At 44.0% G+C, this 21,312-nt stretch overlaps 1 long non-coding RNA gene across 1 annotated transcript; it reads left to right on the top strand.

Annotated features, from left to right (window-relative positions):
* The first annotated feature begins 16,765 nt into the window (after positions 1-16,765).
* Positions 16,766-20,365, top strand: LOC141027636 (uncharacterized). Its single transcript, XR_012189278.1, has 2 exons — positions 16,766-17,999; positions 19,959-20,365. It is a non-coding gene; the product is annotated as an uncharacterized lncRNA (long non-coding RNA).
* The last annotated feature ends 947 nt before the right edge of the window (positions 20,366-21,312 follow it).

Genomic DNA, 21,312 nt, shown 5'->3' with positions numbered 1-21,312 from the left:
CATGATGGTTAGCATAAGCAAGTAATATGCGAATAGCTTCAAGTCTAGCAACAGGTGCAAAAGTTTCATCGAAATCAATTCCTTCAACCTGTGTGTAGCCTTGAGCTACAAGCCGTGCCTTATTCCTCACCACAAGGCCATTTTCATCTTGCTTGTTGCGGTAGATCCACTTTGTGCCAATGATATTGTGCTTGCGAGGATCTGGACGTTTAACCAGTTCCCAGACGTTGTTGAGTTCGAATTGATGTAATTCTTCTTGCATGGCCTGAATCCACTCAGGCTCCAGAAATGCTTCATCTACCTTAGTGGGCTCTGTGATAGAGACAAAAGCATAGTGCCCATAAAAGTTAGATCAATGTGAAGCTTTTGAGCGTGTGAGAGGACCTGGTGCTTCAATGTCATCGATGATCTTTTCAACTTGCACTTCTTTTGCAACGCGAGGATGAGTAGGTTGTCGTCGAGGAATTTGATCAGCATTTTCTTCAGGTGCATTTTTCTTCAACATTTTCTTCAGATGCATTAGCTCGACATTCTTCACTTCTGGAATGAATTCTTCAGCAGATTCTTTGGTAGGAATGACATCCTCAGTAGCCTTGAACTTGATAGTTTCCTCAGGTGCTGGTTCATCTATCACAGAGGGTAGGTGCTCTCTTTGCGAGCCATTAGTTTCATCGAACCGCACATCTACAGTTTCAACAACCTTGTGAAGAACGTTGTTGAAGACTCTGTAGGTGTGCGAGTCCTTTCCGTAACCAAGCATAAAACCTTCATGTGCTTTCGGTGCAAATTTAGCATTGTGATGAGGATCTCTAATCCAACATTTAGCACCGAAGACTTTGAAATAACTCACATTGGGTTTCTTGTCAGTGAGGAGTTCATAGGCAGTCTTCTTGAAGAATTTGTGAAGATATACCCTGTTGATGATGTGGCACGCAGTATAAATTGCCTCAATCCAGAAGTGACGAGGCGTCTTGTACTCATCAAGCATAGTGCGAGCCATCTCAACAAGAGTTCTATTCTTGCGCTCCACGACGCCATTTTGCTGAGGAGTGTAAGGAGCAGATAACTCATGAGTAATACCATGTTCATCAAGATAGTCATCAAGACCAGAATTCTTGAACTCAGTTCCATTGTCACTTCTGATGTGCTCGATCTTCACACCAAAGTTGGTTGAAGCCCTCGAGGAAAATCGTTTCAAGATTTCCTGCACTTCATGTTTGTAAGTAACAATGTGTACCCATGTGTATCGAGAGTAATCATCAACAATAACAAAGCCATAGAGAGATGCATCATTTGTGACAGCTGAGTAATGGTTAGGACCAAAGAGATCCATATGAAGCAATTCAAATGGTCGAGTAGTGGTCATGATAGTCTTCGCTGGATGCTTAGCCTTGGTCATCTTTCCAGCTTCACAAGCTCCACACAAGTGATCCTTGAGGAATTTGACATTCTCAATGCCAATGACGTGCTTCTTCTTCGCAAGCGTGTGCAAATTCCTCATGCCTGCATGACCAAGTCGTCGATGCCATAGCCAGCCTTCTGAAGCTTTTGCAAGTAGGCACACGGCTGGTTGCGGTCCTGTAGAGAAATCAACAATATACAAGTCTCCTCTCCTAAAGCCTGCGAAGACTTTGGAATTGTCAGCTTCCATAACGACAACACAACGATACTTGTCAAAGACAACAACCATATCAAGATCACAAAGCATTGAGACAGACATGAGGTTGTATCCTAAGGACTCGACAAGCAGGACTTTGTCCATGTGTCGATCCTTTGTGATCGCAACCTTACCTAGACCCAATACCTGACTTTTGCCTTTGTCAGCGAAGATGATATGCTTCAGATGCGATGGTGATAAGGGAGCATCCATCAATAGATTCTTGTCACCAGTCATGTGATTTGTACATCCACTATCGAGGACCCACTCAGTGGCTTTGGGTTGATCATCCTGCAGATGAATTAGTGCAGCTTACGAACTTCATATACTTCATCAGTGAAGAATATGACATCACAATTCATCAGACCAATTTCATCAAGCAATGCAACAGTTAAAACAGTATAAGAACATGAGAAATGAAAGTTTATTTCTTCATGATTAGCCTGCGTCCTTTCAGGCACTTTTCAGGTCTCCAGCAAATTCTTCAGACATTTAAGTACGTCTGGAGACCTGACCCTACATAAAAGATTAGTTCTTTTTCTTCACCACCCACATCTGAAGGGGTGGCAAAGAGTTCATCACTCTGCGAGCTCCATACGAGAAAGGTGGCATAGAAGCCAATCCATTCCGTTTCACATAAGAGGAGTTAGGGCAAGCATATGAATAAGCAGAGAAATTCTTTGAGGACTTATGAACATAATGATTAGAAGAATAATGCTCATATTCATAGCCCTTGGCTCTTCCCTGTGAAGAATAAGCACGATGGTGTTCATATGAGGACTTTGATCCTTTTGAGGAATATGCTCCACGTGAGGAATTCGATCCGTATGAGGACTTGGATCCATATGAAGAATTTGATCTGGGGTTCCTATTCTTCACAGGTGGTGTCATGAGGACATTCACCTGAAGACTTTCGAGGCACCTTTTGGGAACCCAGATTTTCTTCATAGGAGAACCATTCCTATAGTTAGTGCCAACATATCTAGGAAATAGTTCACCATTCTGATTTTTAAACAGTTTATAGTTGGAGTCAAATGACTCATCAGAAGAATGAGAAGATTCACACATGTAAAGCCAGATAAATTAGATGGATCAACTGGAGGTCCCTTTGCAGCAACCCATGAGGTTTTGGGGTACTGCTCAGGCTTCCAATATGTACCATCAGCATTGAGTTTCCTCTCAAAGGCAATACCCTCTTTCCTAGGGTTCCTGTTGAGGATCTGCTTTTTAAGCACATCACAAAGAGTCTGATGCCCTTTGAGGCTTTTGTACATGCCTGTCATGTACAATTCCTTCAACCCTGCATCGTCAGTGATACTAGCAATGTCCTCGGATGAGGAATTAGTGATAGCAGAGACAGTTGAAGAATTTGTAGCATTAGAAGCATTTGAACATTCAGGTGAGGAATTAGCAGATTCACGTTCAATGCATTTCAAACATGGAGGAACAAATTCTTCCTGAGCAGCGCTGATTTGTTGAGCAAGTAATGAATTGCGCTCCTTCTGAAGATCTTCATAACTCACTCTTAGCTTCTCAAGATCTTGCTTTCTTTGAAAAAATTCATAAGAAAGCTTCTCATGATCAGATAAGAGAGTGTTATGTTGATCTTGAAGGGTGTCATACTTAGTATGAAGTCTCTGAAGACTTTCAGCCAAAGCTTTTGACTGATCCATTTCTTCACCCAACATATCATCGCTCTTATTTAGCATGTATTGAACTTTTTCCAAAGTGTTTGTTGTTTAGTGGCAAGGGAAGCAAGTTTGACATAGCTGGGTCCAAATTCATCACCAGATTCATCATCACTTGACTCGGATAGGTAGCATTCAGTTACCTCAGCACTTTTTGCCATAAGGCATGATGAAGAGGATGATGATTCTGGTTCGAATGTCATCGCTTTGAGAGATTCCTTGAAGTCCTCAAACCAAGGATCATGATGGGTTCGATGACCTTCATAAACCTCAGAGAGACGGTCCCAGATAAGCTTCACATGATTGAGATGCATGATGTTCCTGAACTGATTTTGAGTCAGACAGGAGCAGATGACGTCCTTCGCCGTGAGGTTGAGAAGAGTGTACTTGCGAATGTCATCAGCTTCCGCCGTCTTGCACAGATCGGTAAGACCAATCTCAGTGACGGTCCATAGTTCACTGTTCATCGCCATGAGGCGCTTCTTCATCATGGCCTTCCACTTGGGATACTCGTGACCGTCAAAGATGGGGCATGTCACTTTCTTCATACCTGCGGTCGACATAACTAAAACTCCAGGCGGTTAAACCAAAATCACTTAGAACAAGGGAGTACCTTGCTCTGATACCAATTGAAAGTGCATTATATCAACTAGAGGGGGGGTGAATAGGCGATTTTTATGAATTCTTCACTGAGGAATTTGCCAGTGAGGAAATTCCTTAGCGAAGAACTACTTGCAGCAGAATAAGTACTCAAAAGTATGCGTAGCAGAACACAAGCATGGTCATCATGATGAAATAAAGACAAGCACAGAGTACAGGAAGCGTAAACACAGGATAACACAGGATGAAGACAAACAGACTGAAGATATTGAACTGAGGAAATTGAGAAAGTCTTCAGTCAAAGTCTTCAAACACAGATATGAACAAGTGCACAACACAGTTATGAGGAAATGAAAGAGTTGAGGAAATAGAACCAGTAAGCTTGGTGAAGACAATGATTTGGTAGACCAGTTCCAACTGTTGTCTTAGTTGTACATCTGGTTGGAGCGGCTAGGTATTTAAACCTGAGGACACACAGTCCCGGACACAAAGTCCTCACCGTATTCTCCTTGAGCTAAGGTCACACAGACCTCGCCCAATCACTCGTGGTAAGTCTTCAGGTGACTTTCAAACCTTCACAAACTCGGTCACTCGGCGATCCACAATTTCCTCTTGGATGCTCTAGACCATGACGCCTAACCGTCTGGAAGAAGCACAGTCTTCAAAGGTAACAAGGGTCGGATCCACGCAGGATCAATCTATTCAGTGATGCTCAATCACTTTGGGTTTGTAGGTGTTTGGGTTTGGGTTTTCCTCACTTGATGATTTTCGCTCAAAGTCCTCGGAGGATGGGATGCTCTCAAATGACAAGTGTCAGTTTCTCTCGGAGCAGCCAACCAGCTAGTGGTTGTAGGGGGCGGCTATTTATAGCCTAGGGAGCAGCCCATCATGATAAGACATAAATGCCCTTCAATGATATGACCGTTAGGTGGGTAGATATTTTAGGACAGCTGGCGCATATCACAGCAACGGTCGGAAATTTGAGTATCAAATTCCTTAGGGCTATCATGTTCCTCACTGTGTAGGCAATTCACACTGGCGAATTCCTAACTCCTCAGTCAGAACAAATTCCTCAGAGACCAGAAGAACTTCGTCTCTGTCACTGAAGAATATGACTGAACTGTATGAGATTTCCAATGACTTCACTCGAAGGGATTGGTAGGTGTAGGATTTGAGTTGAGCATCACATGGAAATTTTTCCTTAGTATTTCCTCGACCCCCTTTAACAGTACGGTGTTTCCTATGACTCAAGAAAGAGAAAATGAAACTACAAAAACAAAAGTCTTCACGCTTCATGTTCCTCAAATGAATACCAAGTCTTCAAGGTCACACCAATTTCTTCACTTTCAAAGTCTTCAGAAATCCAAAGTCTTCAGTCGAAGAACTTCATTTTTAGGGGTCGACTTTCTCTGTAAATATCAAACTCCTCATAGACTTATAGACCTGTGTACACTCATAAACACATTAGTCCCTTAACCTATAAATCTTCAATACACCAAAATCTCTAAGGGGCACTAGATGCACTTACAGCTGCCAAGTCAACTGCCGCTAGCCGCAGATCACGGAGAGGCCAGCCCCAAGAGATCGTGCAGATCATGGACCTCCCGATCCAGGGCCAGACCTCATGCACAGGAAGGCCACCACTGCTGCCCAGCCACGTGTCGCTAGTCGCTACAGGACACGACGACGTGAGCCGCACCACTCCGCCCATCGGCCACCACCCATCGTCCGCCGCCTTGAGCTTCCCTGCTCGTGGAAGCGCCGCCCGCCGTTCGAAGTAAACGGGCCCCACCGCCGCCAGCTCCACGCAAGCTTTGCTCACGGGAGGCTCCAGCGACGGCGAGGGGGAGATAGAGGTGGAGGGTCTGGAGACTCCGGCGTGGTTGGGGCGTCGCCCGTGATGCCCTCGGGGATGGAGCGACGCGGGGGTTGGTGATCCGCTTTCCTCGGAGCACTACTTAAGTGATGGTTGCGTATGAGAGAGCATCAATCAAGAACGAAAACCCTAGCTTTTATCTCCTTTACTTTCCAGTTCATAGCTGGGGGAAATCTTAATCTATCGAGGGTGGTCCTGATCGAGAGTTTTCTGTTTCTCTCTCATGATTACCACCGGGATCTTACAATCGGTATTTATAGCAATAGATCCTCGGAGGCATTCTCGCGACGGTGACTGAGGTCGCTGGTGGTGAGAAAAATTCGGTAGCCTTGGCAGCGGTATACAGTTCGGGTGCAACTCGGTAGCTGAGGCGGTGGTAGACGCATAGTTCCGGTCCTAAAATCTCGTGACAAAAGTTGGTTCATGCACCATCGGCAATGAGATCTCAAGGTTACGAAAGCTGACCGTGACTTGGGAGGGTTGCAGACAAGTTCATGTGTAAAGTTCCGGACCACTTGCTAAATTATGCAATGACGTGGATGAGCACTGTACCCAGGGAAATTTCAACCAAAATTTGAATGCTCAAACTCATCATATGCGCGTAAAGGAGAAGAATCGTTTGCGATGCACATGTTTGTTCAAAGTGAATGGTGTCTGATGACACTGCGCACCAAGTTTCCTTCCACCTTTCAATTTTTTTGCCTACCACCGAAATGTCTAGCTCTCCCCCTCCCTCGCCACCCCTTTTCTCCCCGACCACGAGCTACATTTCCCCTGTTTCCTCCTTCCCTCCTTCCTAAGCTATACCGCTTCCTGGCTTGCTTCCTCACTCTCGCCGCCTCGCATCCGACCGCCATGGATGCCATGGTCTTCTTCAATGACCTCTCCAGTGGTTCCTCCTCCTCTCCGACGACTCTGTCATCAGCCGAGTATGCCTCTCTTCTCTCTCTTGCTCCCTAGGCTTAGGGTTATGATTTTGAATAAAGGATTTTTACCCGGCGGCCGATTTAAGCCATTTCTTCCTTTTGTAGCTCCCTAGGACCATCACTTGCAAGGCATGGAGTGAGCTAGCTGAAGATCTGCCTGCTTGTTGTCACCATCAATCTCCATGCGCGAAGTTAGTGGCTTTTTAATCCGTGGACAGTGGGAGGAAGTTGTGGCATGTGTAAAGAAGATTAGCCTCACTTTCGTTGTCACAAATCATTTGTTAGATATGATTCAGACACTATCATTGTGCTATGTTATTCTAGATGTGATTAAGACACTGTCACAGTTTCTACCTAGTATCAATAAATGTTGCCATTTGGGAAAGTGCCTACTCCTTCGCAAAAACTGGCAAATGTGGAGAAGACGAATTTGGCTGATCATGCATGCATCCACTAACATACATCAGTCGATTAGAAAAAATGAATATATTGTTCTAAAATTATGGTCAACATACTTTGTGCTTATGAAGGTGAACTAGCTATATGTTGTAATAAGATGTTGTCACGTAGCTATCGTAATGTGGTGTTAAAATACGTTTATGTGCCTGATATGAAAGTGTTGAACAACTGTTCGATATGAAATGTGAATTTACTTAATACTGAGAGTATTAATAGTAAACTAATAAACCCGCTAAATGGGTCATGACATTTCACAAATGTTTCTAGCAATAAAAGCATGTGTGATGGATAGCCCAATGCCATACAGTTTTCTTCATCGAATCATGTGTGATATACTTGAATAATGCAAACGGTTAACTGAGGCAGAGCGTATGTGATCTCTACACCTACCATAGACGATGCTATACAGAAAACTATGTGCGACTAGTAGAGTGCCCGTGCGTTGCCACGGGCTCTTGAAATAGTTTGCAAGAGTTACATGTTAAATTTCACACGTACAAACAATATAACACTAACATAATTATTGAATAATTGAAGTCCAATTTTGCAATGTAAATTGATAACAAAAAGAAAGATTAACGACATGTGCATGTAACAAACTGAGCGATGTTCGACCTTAACATCTATTACAAAACTATCAATATCTAGATGATGCGCTTAAAAAATTCTTTCACAATATCAGGAAAGTTGCCTTTAGCTTCATTCCTACGATGTTTTAGCAAGTATAACAAAATTCATGCCAAGTTTTTAAGATAAGCATCGACATGAGGTTGGGACCTTTTTTATTTTGTTCCTAGGGGGCTCCCAGTTTTCTGTCGCGGCAGCCTGCAACCATGAATCATGTTAGCACGAAACATTCCATCATGCTGAGTTAATGTAACAAGAGCACAACTGAAGTAAAGAAGATCAAAAGATGAAAAAATAGATCAGCATTATAGACAAAAAAATCCAGATGAATGAATAAAACAACTCTTTCTCCTAAATCTAACATAGCAGAGTATGCATGTCTAGCTACTAAAATTACTACACATGTAATGTAGTTTTTTTAAGATCCAATAAGCTCATAACCATGTTTAACACGAGAAATAATTGGACTAAAAGGAGAAAACAGAGGAATATGAAAGGTATGAGACTTGGAAAGGATGTCTAGAAACTAATTGGAAGCACACTGTTATCAACACATATGAAAGAACACTCTTCAAGTTACAAAAGGAACTTCCTTTGATGTCCTAAGCTAATTCAGTCTCCACTGTATGCATTGTTATTATCTTATAGTACAAAATAAAATAAAAACTAATTATACCTCCAGATGTTTATACTACATGGAAGATAATTATTGGAGAAAAACGACCAATAAAGCATGACTGAAGTTTAAAATTTGCATCCCTAAAAAGTAGTCATTGTACCAAAGGATTTGATCTGTGAGCATTTTCCTTTTTCCCAAGCAACAACATCGAACTTTTCAGGAGAAGGGTATATACAATATTTACTAAACTGAATGCTTTCCACCTTTTTCTAAAAGGAATGGATCCTTCATCTAGTCCTTTGCTATCTCCTACAAATTCCTTAAAGAGTACACCTACACTGCGGCAAATAATGCAATGCCTAGAGGTAAATCTATCAATTTTGGCACATACGTACTTGCATGGTGTTCTCCTCCTCTATCAGCATTTGTTAGTCCAATTTGTGCCTGCATGAACAGTCCACTTCAGTTAAGAACATTGTACAAAAGTAGGCACATTAGTTTATTGGATGGAAGTGGTAAGGAATAAACACTAAAACATAGTTCCTGATATTAGCTATTAAAGCTGGAGCATAATTTTCACACCAAGTAAGTCCCTACAGAAAACACACATCAAAAGATGAGAGAACTTTCATGGACATGAAACAAAATAAATCTGAATGAATCCATTTATATGATTTATATGCAAGAACAATGTGTGGCTGCTGTCTTAGAAGATGTCCTTTGAAAGATCTATTCATCGGAAGGCAGCAGGATTTGTATTGATCCTTATATATTGTCCAAATTTCTATATTGGAACCCAACAGAAATTGCACACATTTAGCTTGTAGTGCAGATTTATAGAAATGAACTGTGAGCGACATTCTCTAATAATTAATTATACATTCTGATTTCCAACTAACCCATGATCACAGAAGCAGAAGCAAACAACTCATTTCCTTCACAATAGCAAGCCAATTTGATCACAGAAGGCAATGATTAACTGACTTATCCATGTGTGTGTGTGTATATTAAAGTTTACAACACAATATCTATTCAGCAGCAGAACCTTGATTTTATTTTCTTGTATGTGCAAAGTTGAACCGCTAGTGGCCTCACCTCTGAGCCCATGCCCCACCTTTGAAAGCCTGTGATCAAACGAGAGATGGGGCTAAGCACAGTATCCTGCAGTCAATTGAGAGAGGGATTGACAAAGGGGAATTGAAAGTGAACAAAAAGAAAAGCAAATTCTTGAAGTGAACTCTTTCTCAGAACTGAGAAAGGAGAACCATAGTATTATGGTAGCATTATGAGAACATCAATTAGTTGTGGCCCTTCCTGCATTCCATGTCAAATATGCACGTGTCAGTAGATTAAACAAATACAACTTACCTACAAAGACTCGATGGTGAATGTCGAAAATACTCTATGCACTGACAGATAATTCTTCTACTGTTCACTTGGACATAATCAAATTATTATTCAGAATATTACATATCAGAATAATATGTGCCAATGTTGCAATAGACTGGCACTGAGATGTGAGATGGTGACATCTGATCAATTTGCCTCCTTCCAAATAGAAGTTCAAGAAAAATTAAACTAATGGACCAAGTGAACATGAAAGACACAAGTATACGAAAATCAAATTGTTTTTTCACCATATATTATTGGAAAAAATATTGAACATCCATGCCTTCATGGCCCCCCTCTAGTTCGGTGCATAAATCAGAGGTACAAAGAGATACTAAACATTACATAACAAGATTTTTGATTTCTTTAAAAAATCATGCATAAAGAAACCGTGACCATGTCTCAGAAAAATAGTACAAGAACATTAAACCTTGACAGAAGGAGATGGAACACTAAAAAGTGAATGAGCTACCGGAGGCTGAAGGACATTGGTCAGGAGTTAGGACACAGCGAGGCGCAGCAGTGATCACTCGACCTTGGGTACTACAGGGACTTCAGGCCTGAAGGACATTGGTCATAAGTCAAGACCATCGGCGTGAATCTCATCAGTGTGCAGGGAAGCATCTAGAGATGAAGGTCGTTCGTGCCGCCGCCTGGTGGATTGCTACAGTTGGAGGAGGGGGGCTCGCCACCGTCTCCTCCTGGCTGTTGTGCCGCCATTGTCACCTTATGATCGGACACAGTGGATCGAGTTACATCTAGAAGAAACAAAATGAAAGTCATAATTAGTAAAGAATTTTCAGCGACAAAAGGATAAATAAGATTTGGAATGTTAAAATCCTTTTGTACATGGCAAGAGTTGAGCATAACTCTCACGACAACATTGTCGTTGCTCTAAAAAAAGTGTTGTAGCTTATGCAAGGCTCTCAGATTTTCTCCCTTACCTTTCATACTTCAGAATGATACATTTTAATGTACCTTGCCAAGCCAGGTTGGAGTGTATGCTGTATCATCGGCCAATCTGATCATGAGAAACAAATGCTTCAATTAGGCCACCTCCAATTAATTTAACTAAATAGAATAGAACACCTGAAGAAGAAGTAAAGTCAGTCTCCGCCGCGGCAACTTTCACTTAGTAGGATATATCCGTCCCAGGAGGCCCGACAACATCCTCCTGACTGCAATTTTAAGCCATTGACACATAGCACCATGGTTCCCTGCAGAACCTGCTTGTCACTGTCGAGCACTGCGATGCATGGTACTTACGTTCATAAGAGATAAAAAAGCACCATGTTATAGAAGAATATGAGCTAAAGAAGATAAAGCAAAAACCAGCAGAAAATTAAACCGGATTTCTTTAAGGAAAAATAAAACCAGCTCTGAACTGTAGAGCATGTACAAATTGGTAAGAAAAATGGCCTCTGAATCTGCGGCAAACCACTTCACAGCCTTCACCCCAGCAGACAGCCAAGTCTGAAGGTCCTCCAGATTATATTATGCTATCATATCATGCATTAGCCCATGAAATTTGCAGCTCTGTGGCTGAAAGTACAGTCAAGTTCGTATAAAGAATGATTCTAGCAAACGTTCTGAAAGTAATACCCACTCATGGATCCTTATCCTTATGTGATATGCTCATATGCATACTTGTTGTAGGAATAGGCAGCTTTTACTTCTTGTAGACACAGTGCATAGAATTTTCAGTTCTTCTGACTTTGATTTCCCTCAATTTTTCTACCTGCAAAAACTAAGAATAAGGGTAGCGATCTCAGCAACAACAGTGTACAAAATCAACTTTGTTACGTACATGTGCAAAATCAAATGCCATAGCATAATTAGGATCTGGAGGACCTGGACGTGGGCGATACAGGGCATCGTTGGAGGGACACGGATGGCACAGCGGCGAGCATGCCGGCGGCCGATCCACTCCCTTACCTTCTAGCCCAACACCGCTCCTTCCATGCCCACTCCGCAAGCAGCCGGAACTCAGGAAACCAATATGGTAGGAGTGAGAGAGAGAAGAGATAGGGGAAGGGGAAAGGCTGCACCTCAAGCATGCTGGCGGCCGATCCAAAACCGCGATGCACGTGAGAGGCGAGGGTGGCGGCTTCCAGTGCCTCGCCCCGACGGGAGCTTGGGGAGGCACCGCCCGCCACGGATTTGACCGCTCTGCTCATCATCTCCTTCCCGTTTTCCAGATCGAAACATGAGAGGGGGCACAGTGGGGCAGCGGTGGGGGAAAGTGAGGAGAGGTGGCGGCGGGGCAGCGAAGGTTGAAACCCTAGCGGCGGCCGGGCATGGGGTGGGGGTCAGGAGTGTTATCGTGTGGGGGGAATGGAGAGGTGGAGTTGCTCTTGCTGTCGCGCTCGAAGAAGAGGTCGGTCCGGTGGAACAGTAGGGGCGGCGACGGAGCGGGAGATGGGGCGGCGGCGGTGGAGCGGGAGACGAGGGAGAGAGAGAGAGGTCGCAGCGGGAGCGGTGGATCGAGAGGAGGGGCGGCATGGCCTGCGGGGACGAATAAAAACCCGACGAAAAAAAATCGACGAAACTGGGAGGTGGGATCCTTACTGCGGGGGAATTGGGAGGTGAGGGAGGACAAAAAAACCCAAGGAAGGTGGGACGAAAATTAACCCGGAACGGAGAATACCAACTGAGACATTAGGAGTAGAGATTTGTTTCCTAATTAATGTGATTGAGCAATTTAAGGTAAGGTTAATTAATTTAGATTTGGTCTTTAGAGATTGATCGTGATTGATTCTTTCACATAAAGACATTCCTCAATAACTTGCGCCAGAATGGGAAGTTCCGATCCGTTCAGATTTTTTTGTTGTGTGTGAGGGTGACGCGAAACTAAACCGGTGGGGTGGGGGAGGTGACGAAAAAAAACCAGCGACAAAACCGTAGAGACTATTCACCAACTGGTCTTTAGGAGCGGCAGACAACAATACTCAGTTATTTGTTTCCTAATTAATGTGATCGAGCAATTTAAGGTAAGGTTAATTAATTTAGATTTGGTCTTTAGAGATTGATCGTGATTGATTCTTTCACATAAAGACATTCCTCAATAACTTGCGCCAGAATGAGAAGTTTCGATCCGTTCAGATTTTTTTGTTGTGTGTGAGGGTGACGCGAAACTAAACCGGTGGGGTGGGGGAGGTGACGAAAAAAACCAGCGAAAAAAACCGTGCAGACTATTCACCAACTACTCCATTAGGAGTAGAGATGTGGTATACCACGCAAACGTTTGTTCCATAATCTGTGTGGGGTGTTAAGATGGTCTCCCACGGCTTGGCCTTCGAAAGCGTCTGTGTTAGCTCCCCCGATCGCACACGAGCATATGCGCTAAGCGTGTGGAACCGGAGGATCTATCGTCGACGATTTCAGGGTCATGTGGGATGTACCCCCTATCGTGTGCACAGGCAAGACGTCGGTTTAAAACTCTATCGCGGAAAGGGGTTAAAAATCATTTGTATAGGACGTCGCTGCACCAGTGTAGCGTCATCGGAGGGCGTTTGGCGGTGTGTCTCCAGCGGATCTTGCGGGATTCTATCGGTGTTTTTTTTGGTGGATCTTTTTGGATCCGATCTTCATTCGTCTGTATATGTGTGTCTACAGGTTGAATCCTTCCTATTTATGCTTCTTTTTATCGGTGACTGTTGATGTTCTGGTGCGCTGGTCCTTTCGGGCCTTACCACGATGATTTCCCGACTGTTTACTATAACAAGGTTTGTGTCTCTCTGATGATGAGGGAGGGGCGATGACGGTGGCACGTCTTATCTCCATGCTACTTAGGCCCTTTTGCTTCTTGTCTGTAGACAGACCATTTGCACTCTTTATTATGGATGATGTAATGTTGGACATACGTGGTCTCTGGTTGTAATATAGTTAGATCTAGCTCATGTGAGCCTTTACCTTATATCTTATCCTTGTTGAATGATGTAAAGATACAAACGATGTAGATCCCAGAACATGTACTAGCGCATGTAGGATATGAAAGCACATGTTGAGGGTAATGCCGCAGATGTCCATCTATTATGAATTCGGCTAAAAAGCTAATACAGAATAGTTCTACATCAGGGGGCTTAGGCGCTTAGCGCTTAGACTGCGTGCACAGCCGTCTGAGAGATAAGGCCGCCGAAATCGGGTCCCTTGAATACCTGCACAGGGTGAGGAGCGATAAAGTTTTGCAAAGCATATCAGCGCGATGGTCGCTCAAATTCAACTACATCCTCAACAACCCTCTGCCTGCTTCCACTATGGTATACAACCATCTTGTCTCACTACCATGGCTGAATACGCTGTTGCACTGGAGTTTCCTACGACATACAACCATCTCGTCTTTACCACCATGGCTGAATACGTTGTTGCATCGGAGTTTCTAGAGAACTAGTAGGTTCTGCTACATGTTCCTAGTCTATCGTATGCGATTTTCCTTGTCTGTAATTTGTGATCATGCTAATCTGGATTAGCCTAAACAAAAGCGGTCTAATGTCCTACTTAGATTTGTAACTAAAAGTGCTCTCATTGGATGTATTTTGTGAGCTAAGAGCTACTCCCTCCATTCCATAATACTTGTGGTGGTTTTAGTTCAAATTATGGAGCGGAGAGAGTACATCGATGTTAAGATACGGCAAAACTCTCTTTCATTATTACTTCCTCCATTCGCTATTATAAGATGTTCCAACTTTTTCTGAATTGGATGTACACAGACGTGTTTAATTGTGTTTGTTCATTCATTTGAATCCATATGTAGTCCATATTTGAAATATCCAAAATGTCTTATAATAGTGCACATGTCTTATAGTAGTGAACGGAAGGAGTAAATGTGATGTCACGTTAGATTTTTTGCTTAAATGGAATGCTTAATTTTAGATCCAAATACAAAGAGATGCCCACAAAAGTCAAGATCCAATGGCCCAGGCCCTGCAATAAGCTCTTTTTAGCACTTGATTCGTATTATTAATAGCAAGTTGTACTTAACTCGGGCAAGTTCACACGCACTCTTGCGCTAGGTTATTCCCGGCCATGCATGCACCGTTAGTACGACTGGACAAATATATAGCCAGCAGAACAGATTGCGACCACACCGTGAAGAGAACTGGGCCATCACCCATGCATCAAGTCTCACCGCGGAAGCGTCGTGGCAGTAGGAGGTGAATGGTGTCCTGATTCTTAATGCCATAGTCCGCCAGGGTGCGACCGCCCTCCGGTTTCGCCCCGACGCCGACGAAGCCAGAGCTCTGGTCGGCCACGGGTACGCCCTCCTCGCCCTGGCGCAGGTCCAAGTGGAGAGTTGATTTATCTCGGACGTCGTAGTGAGCCAGATAGTACGCCCGTCCTCCAGCTCCTCCCCGGCAAAGATGAGGCGCTGCTGGTCCTGGATCTTCGCCTTGACGACGTAGATGGTGTCCGAAGGATCGGCCTTGATGGTGATGGTCTGGCCCGTGAGGGTCTTGATGGAGATCTCCATCTGTTGGAACGGAGCAGAAAACATTATCAATCCCAACAGACTATACTACAACGTCAGAGATAACAGTCTTTGTTGCAGGAATAAGAAATGTTGTTCAGATGACAAGGACTAGTTAAGAATGGTGAGGCATCTTGTTCAGATCAGCAGTGCATATTAACAAGGTACCAGATCGAAGTGTGTACCTTGACGATCAGCAGTGCTCTTTGGGGATCAAGCAAGGAGGGATGGATCGTTGGGTTGTAATGGGAGGAGGCCAAGGAGACTCCCTGTCAATTTTATAGGGGAGCGGGGTTCTCTTCCTTGTGAAGTTGTAGTGCCGGAATTGATTGTGTGCAACTCTTCACTTTTGGCAGTTCAGAAGACTCTTCGGGTTACTGCTCACCAGTTCACATTTATTGTTAGGTAAATTTGATCAAGGTGCACTTAGAAAGATAAGCATGCATAAGTTTTGGGTGATATGATACGAACAAATCAGGCGACTTAACTACCGAACCAGTTTGCCATTAGCTCAAAAAACAAGGGACTGCATATTCTCTCTAAATAAAGGGACTATATATAAGTCAGAAGTTGTTCTTTTTTCTTTCTAAACTTATAGCCAAACATTTGAATCACCGGATCCCATTTTATCTATTCTTCCTTGGCCATCCTTTTTCACCTCCCTTGCCAGCACCACTGCCCCAATAAAATCTTGCCTCCATCGGTGCCAATGTCTCCGGCTAGTCTTATCCAATGGTCGACATCGCATGACCAAGCCTTTTCTCTGAACCCGCCTATCTTAGTGACCCTAACCACCTCTAACTTTATAGATCGGTGTTCCACAACTTGGAACAACAAATGTGAAATAATAATTATTACTTTCAAACGAATTTATATAGCCTTGTTGAAACTTTGGATTGATCTTTGCTAAAGTGTCTTTAACTTTGCTCTTCACTCTAGTAAACATCGTCTACCTCCATAGTCTTGGCCACTTTGCCGCTACATGTATCTAGTGCGCGCAACAATGTGATGCAACTGGTGCGACACTATCGTTGTAACTTCTAAAAAACAGGTAAGTTGTAAATGTGCTCCATGGCAAGTACACCCTCTATCTAGGCCCTCTGTGTTTGTGTTGAGATCCATGCATATGTAACTTTCTCTTTTGTGTTTCTCCCTAAAGGAAAAAATATTTGAACCTGAAATTTGGAGGTCAATGCCACATGAGTACTACATGAATGTGCCAATGTGCATAAATATTTCCTGATTTTGTTGGTGCATTGGAAATGTCTAAAATGGTTAATTTTACAATAAAATTATATCAATTTAGATATTTTTTGTGAAAAAATGAAGCAATTTCTGTACAGTGTTATATTTTTGTGTAGTTGACTTCTAAAGTTTCAACTTCAACTATTGTTTGGGTTGATAGAAACACGGACAAATCCTATCCTATGTATCTAAATAGTTCATCCCTACTACTTGTATTATATTAACATGCACACATGTCACCTCATCAAATGCCCAGCACAACATGCATGAGAATTATTTTTCCTTATTAGTTGATCTCCACTAAATCTATTTATTTCAACATGCGCACATAAGCCATGTACACATGCCACCTCATCAAAGGCTCACCATACGCTGGAAAAGAAAATCAATTATATTATACTACCTATATTCTATAAATATTTTTCAACTATACAATAATCCAATCCGATACAATATATAATATGTATGTGTAGTTTCAAATGTACTATTAATCCAAATGTTTCATGCAACCAAATCTTATTGAAATATGTTGCAACATATTGTCGCTGCAATGCGTGGGTTATCATCTACTCCCTCTATCCCATAATATAAGAGCATTTTTGGCACTATTATAGTGTCAAAAACGTTCTTATATTATGGGACGGAGGGAGTAGTAGTTTCTACGTTGATACAACACGGATGTTAATGCAAAACTAGATTGGCTAGATAGAAGGTGTAGCTACATGGGAGCATCGAGAATCCACACGCCAAAAAACTTCAGAAAAATAATTGTGCACAAAGATACCATCATGTGTCAAAATTTGAAACCCACGTTCAAACAAAACGCAAGAAATAAACACACACAAAACTAAAAAAGACACAAAATATCAGTGGTGTCGTTAATGGGCCAAATGAAAATTATGATTTGTTGATGTGGTCGAATATAAAACAAAAAACCTAAATGCTCCATCGTGCGCGCGCACGATCTCGTCGAAACAAGCGGCCACGGCTGGACCGCTCGATGCGCGTGAATCATGCGGCCACAAGCGTCGGGTGCCACTTGGTCGGCAGCGACGCGGGCCTGACTTGGACGCGCAGAGCGCTCCTGCTACGCGACAAATCAGCGGCTCACGTCACTAGAAAACCACCGCTTCGCTATCTCTCTCAGGAAAAAAAAACTTATCCCCAATCTCCTTTTCCTCGTTCTGTTACTGGAGGAGCGCCGGCGTCGATTTTCCGGGAGGTCGATGAGGAGGCGGCGGACCGGAGGAGCCCGGCGAGCAGGTCATCGAGGGAGCTGGAGCAGCATCCCCGGCGTCTCCTCCCCCTATTTTTCCTTCGAGCCGGAGCTGGTTCGACCAACCTCCGCAACCCCGTCGAGGAACTCTGCCACGGAGCTCATGCCAGATGCAGACCTGGTGCTCTAGTCAGCCATCGGCGGCGCAATCGTGTGGTTGCGAATCTCTAGTAAGTCCTCTTCCCCTTTCCACAGCCTGGTTGTCTTCCATCTATTCTTTTTCAATACACACACTAGAATGTGCCTGTTTGGATTGTAATCCCGCTAGTCAACCGCCGTATGATACTCTGGAATTTTGACGATTGGGGTGCTGATTTGTAAATGCGTTTCTGCATCTTGCTTAGGGGAGCTAAGATGTTTAGGCTTTTTAGCAGTGAGTTTGTACGGTGATTAGAATTTTTAGCACATTCTCGGTATCGCTACAATGATTAGGACTTAGCACATTCTCTTTGGCACAGTTGTACACGCACGACTACGATAATGCACACTCTTGTCGCATAGCTCTTGCACGATTGTGAAGTTGCACACGCTCGTTAGCATAGTCGCACACACATGATTATGAAGTTGCACATTTTTGTCCGTGTAGTCGCACACGCACGACTACGGAAGGTGCACACGCACGTTGGTATAGTCGCACACGGGCGACCGTGGAGATGCACACTCTCGTCGACGTAGTAGCTCAGGCAAGGCCATAGAGTTGCACACCCTCGTGGGCATAGTCGTACACGGATGTCCAATGAGTTGCATACTCTCGTCCGCATAGTCAAACACACGTGGCCGCGGACTTGCACGCTCTAGTCGGCATAGTCGCACACGCACGCCCATTGAGTTGCACACTCTCATCTGCATAGTCACACACGCACGACTGCGGAAGATGCACACGCGTGTTGGCATAGTTGCACACGCACGACCGAGGAGGAGCACACTCTCATCAGCGTAATTGCTCACACACGTCTGCGGGAGTTGCATATGCGCGATGGCGTAGTCGCACACGCACGACCATGGTGATACACACTCTCGTCGGCATGGTAGCTCACGCATGACCAGGAGTTACACACCGTCGTTAGGATAGTCGCACCACGTGTGACCACGGAGTTGCACACTCTCGTCTACATAGTCGCACACGCATGACCGTGGAGTTGCACACTCTCGTACGCACAGTCGCACATGCATGGCCACGAAGTTGCACACTCGTGTCCGTATTGTCGCACACACATGACCATGGAGTTGGCGTCCGTGTAGTCGCACACGTGTGACCGCAGAGTTGCACACTCTCGTCCGCATAGTCGCACAAGAATGTCCATCACTAGTAAAAAACAGGGCTTTGGTTCAGGCCTGGCCAGCCCATTAGTCCCGGTTCAGTCACGAACTGGGACCAATGGAGGCATACGTCCCGGTTCGTGTGCCCAGGGGCCCGGCCGGGCCTCGTGGGGCATTGGTCCCGGTTCGTTTGGACCCTTTTGTCCCGGTTCCTGACACGAACCGGGATCAATGGGCCTCGCTCCTGGCCCACAGCCATTGGTCCCGGTTCGTGGCTGGCACCGGGACAGAAGGGAGGCCTTTAGTCCCGGTTCTAGCCACGAACCGGGACCAATGAGGTGCCTATATATACACCCTTGCCCCCGAGCAGAGCACTCCACTGCTCTGTTTTTCTGGCCGGCAAGGGAAGGGCTTTTTGGTGCTCTAACTCACCTCCTATGCACATGAGGTGTTGGATGAAATGCCCGAGCCACACTAGTTAAGCTTTCTCGTCTCCAAACTCGACCTCCAAGCTCCATTTTCCTCAAGATTTGTCTAGGTTTAGCGGTCCGTCACGTCCCGTCCCTGTCTTCACCGCCGTCGATCGCCCGCGCCGATCTCGTCGCCGGCACCACCGTGGTGAGCCTCTTGTTCTTATCTTCTTTCTGAAAGGAAAAAAAATTCCTACTTGTAGATAGATACTTGTCTAATTTTCTTACTTTTATTATTGCTTTTTATTATATAGTGCGATGGTTTTGGTATCCTCCCCTGTCGGCCCTCGTCCTGTCTATGATTCGGATGTGGTATATATTATCTTTTATAACTATTTGGTTCATTTATTGTTTATGACAATTATGCCGACCAACGTGACATAGATTTTATTTATCTAGGAGGTATGTGAACCGGAAATTCCAACCGACCCTATTGTCGAGAGGTTAAATTTAGTTGAAGAAGAAAACAATTACTTGAAGGAAAAAATAAAAAAAATTGAGGAGGAGAAGATGATATTGGAGTTGCATGTTGCGGATGTCGTTGATGATCACAAGATCAAGATGGATGCAATGCGTTTGAAGATTAGAAAGATTAGAAAATATGCCATTCATACCGAGGCTTGGTATCATTATGCCGTTGGATCAATTGTTACCTTGGTTGCGATTATGATCGCATTTGTTGTTGCATTGAAATGTTTTACATAGTTTCAATGTATGGTTTAATTAGATGCTCTGGAGAGCTATATGTTGTTCAATGAGAACTATGTATGTACTTTGGTTTTAATGTGATGATGAATTCCTATTAATTTGTCCATTTATCTATTCATGATGTTCTTTAATGGTTTTTGACACACTTAATTATATATAATGCACGTAGATGAACCGGCAATGGATGTATGGTGACAGACGCACCTCTGAGTACATTAAGGGCGTGAATAATTTTCTCGAAGTGGCCGAGGCAAACAAGCAGAATGATTTTATGTGCTGTCCATGGCCTAGCTGTGCGAATACGGGGTCTTACTCTGACTCAAAAACCCTTCACACCCACCTGCTTTATAAGGGTTTCATGCCACACTATAATGTTTGGACCAAGCACGGAGAAATAGGGGTTATGATGGAAGACAGCGATGAAGAAGAGGACGATAACAACTATGTGCCCCCTGAATACGGTGATGCTGCAACGGGGGAAGAAGCTGCTGAAGATCAAGAGGAACTAGACGATGTGCCCGATGATGATCTCCGCCGGGTCATTGTTGATGCAAGAAGACAGTGCGAAAGTGAAAAGGAGAAGCTGAAGTTCGATCGCATGTTAGAGGATCACAAAAAAGGGTTGTACCCCAATTGCGAAGTTGGCAACACAAAGCTCGGTACCTGTCGTGGTTTCGTCACGGCAGATGTCCTAGTGTGAGGACTTAGTCGTGAGGCCAGCGCATCTATGTAGTAGCTTGAGAGGGGTTGAGCAGAATCGAGAGACGCAACACAAGACGAGGATTTAGACAGCTTCGGGCCCCGGGAAACATCATCCGGTAATAACCCTACATGCTGTTTGAGGCTAGATCTCATTACGCTCATGAGGGAGTCGCCGTAAACCGGCTCTTCTCTAATTGTGTCTAGCCCTAGAGATTATTGATTGTTGCCTGTCCCTCTTTGGGGAGCCCTGTCCCTCCTTATATATGTTGAAGGGGCGGGTTACATGTGGAGTCCTATTAGGATTAGAACTAGTCTATCTCTAATACAAACCGGATACAAGTCT

This window comes from Aegilops tauschii, chromosome 7 (genome assembly GCF_002575655.3).
Source record: "Aegilops tauschii subsp. strangulata cultivar AL8/78 chromosome 7, Aet v6.0, whole genome shotgun sequence".
In the NCBI taxonomy this organism is placed as follows: domain Eukaryota; kingdom Viridiplantae; phylum Streptophyta; class Magnoliopsida; order Poales; family Poaceae; genus Aegilops; species Aegilops tauschii.
The sequence above is the reverse complement of the archived record's forward strand: the minus strand, read 5'-3'. Positions and strand labels throughout refer to the sequence as shown.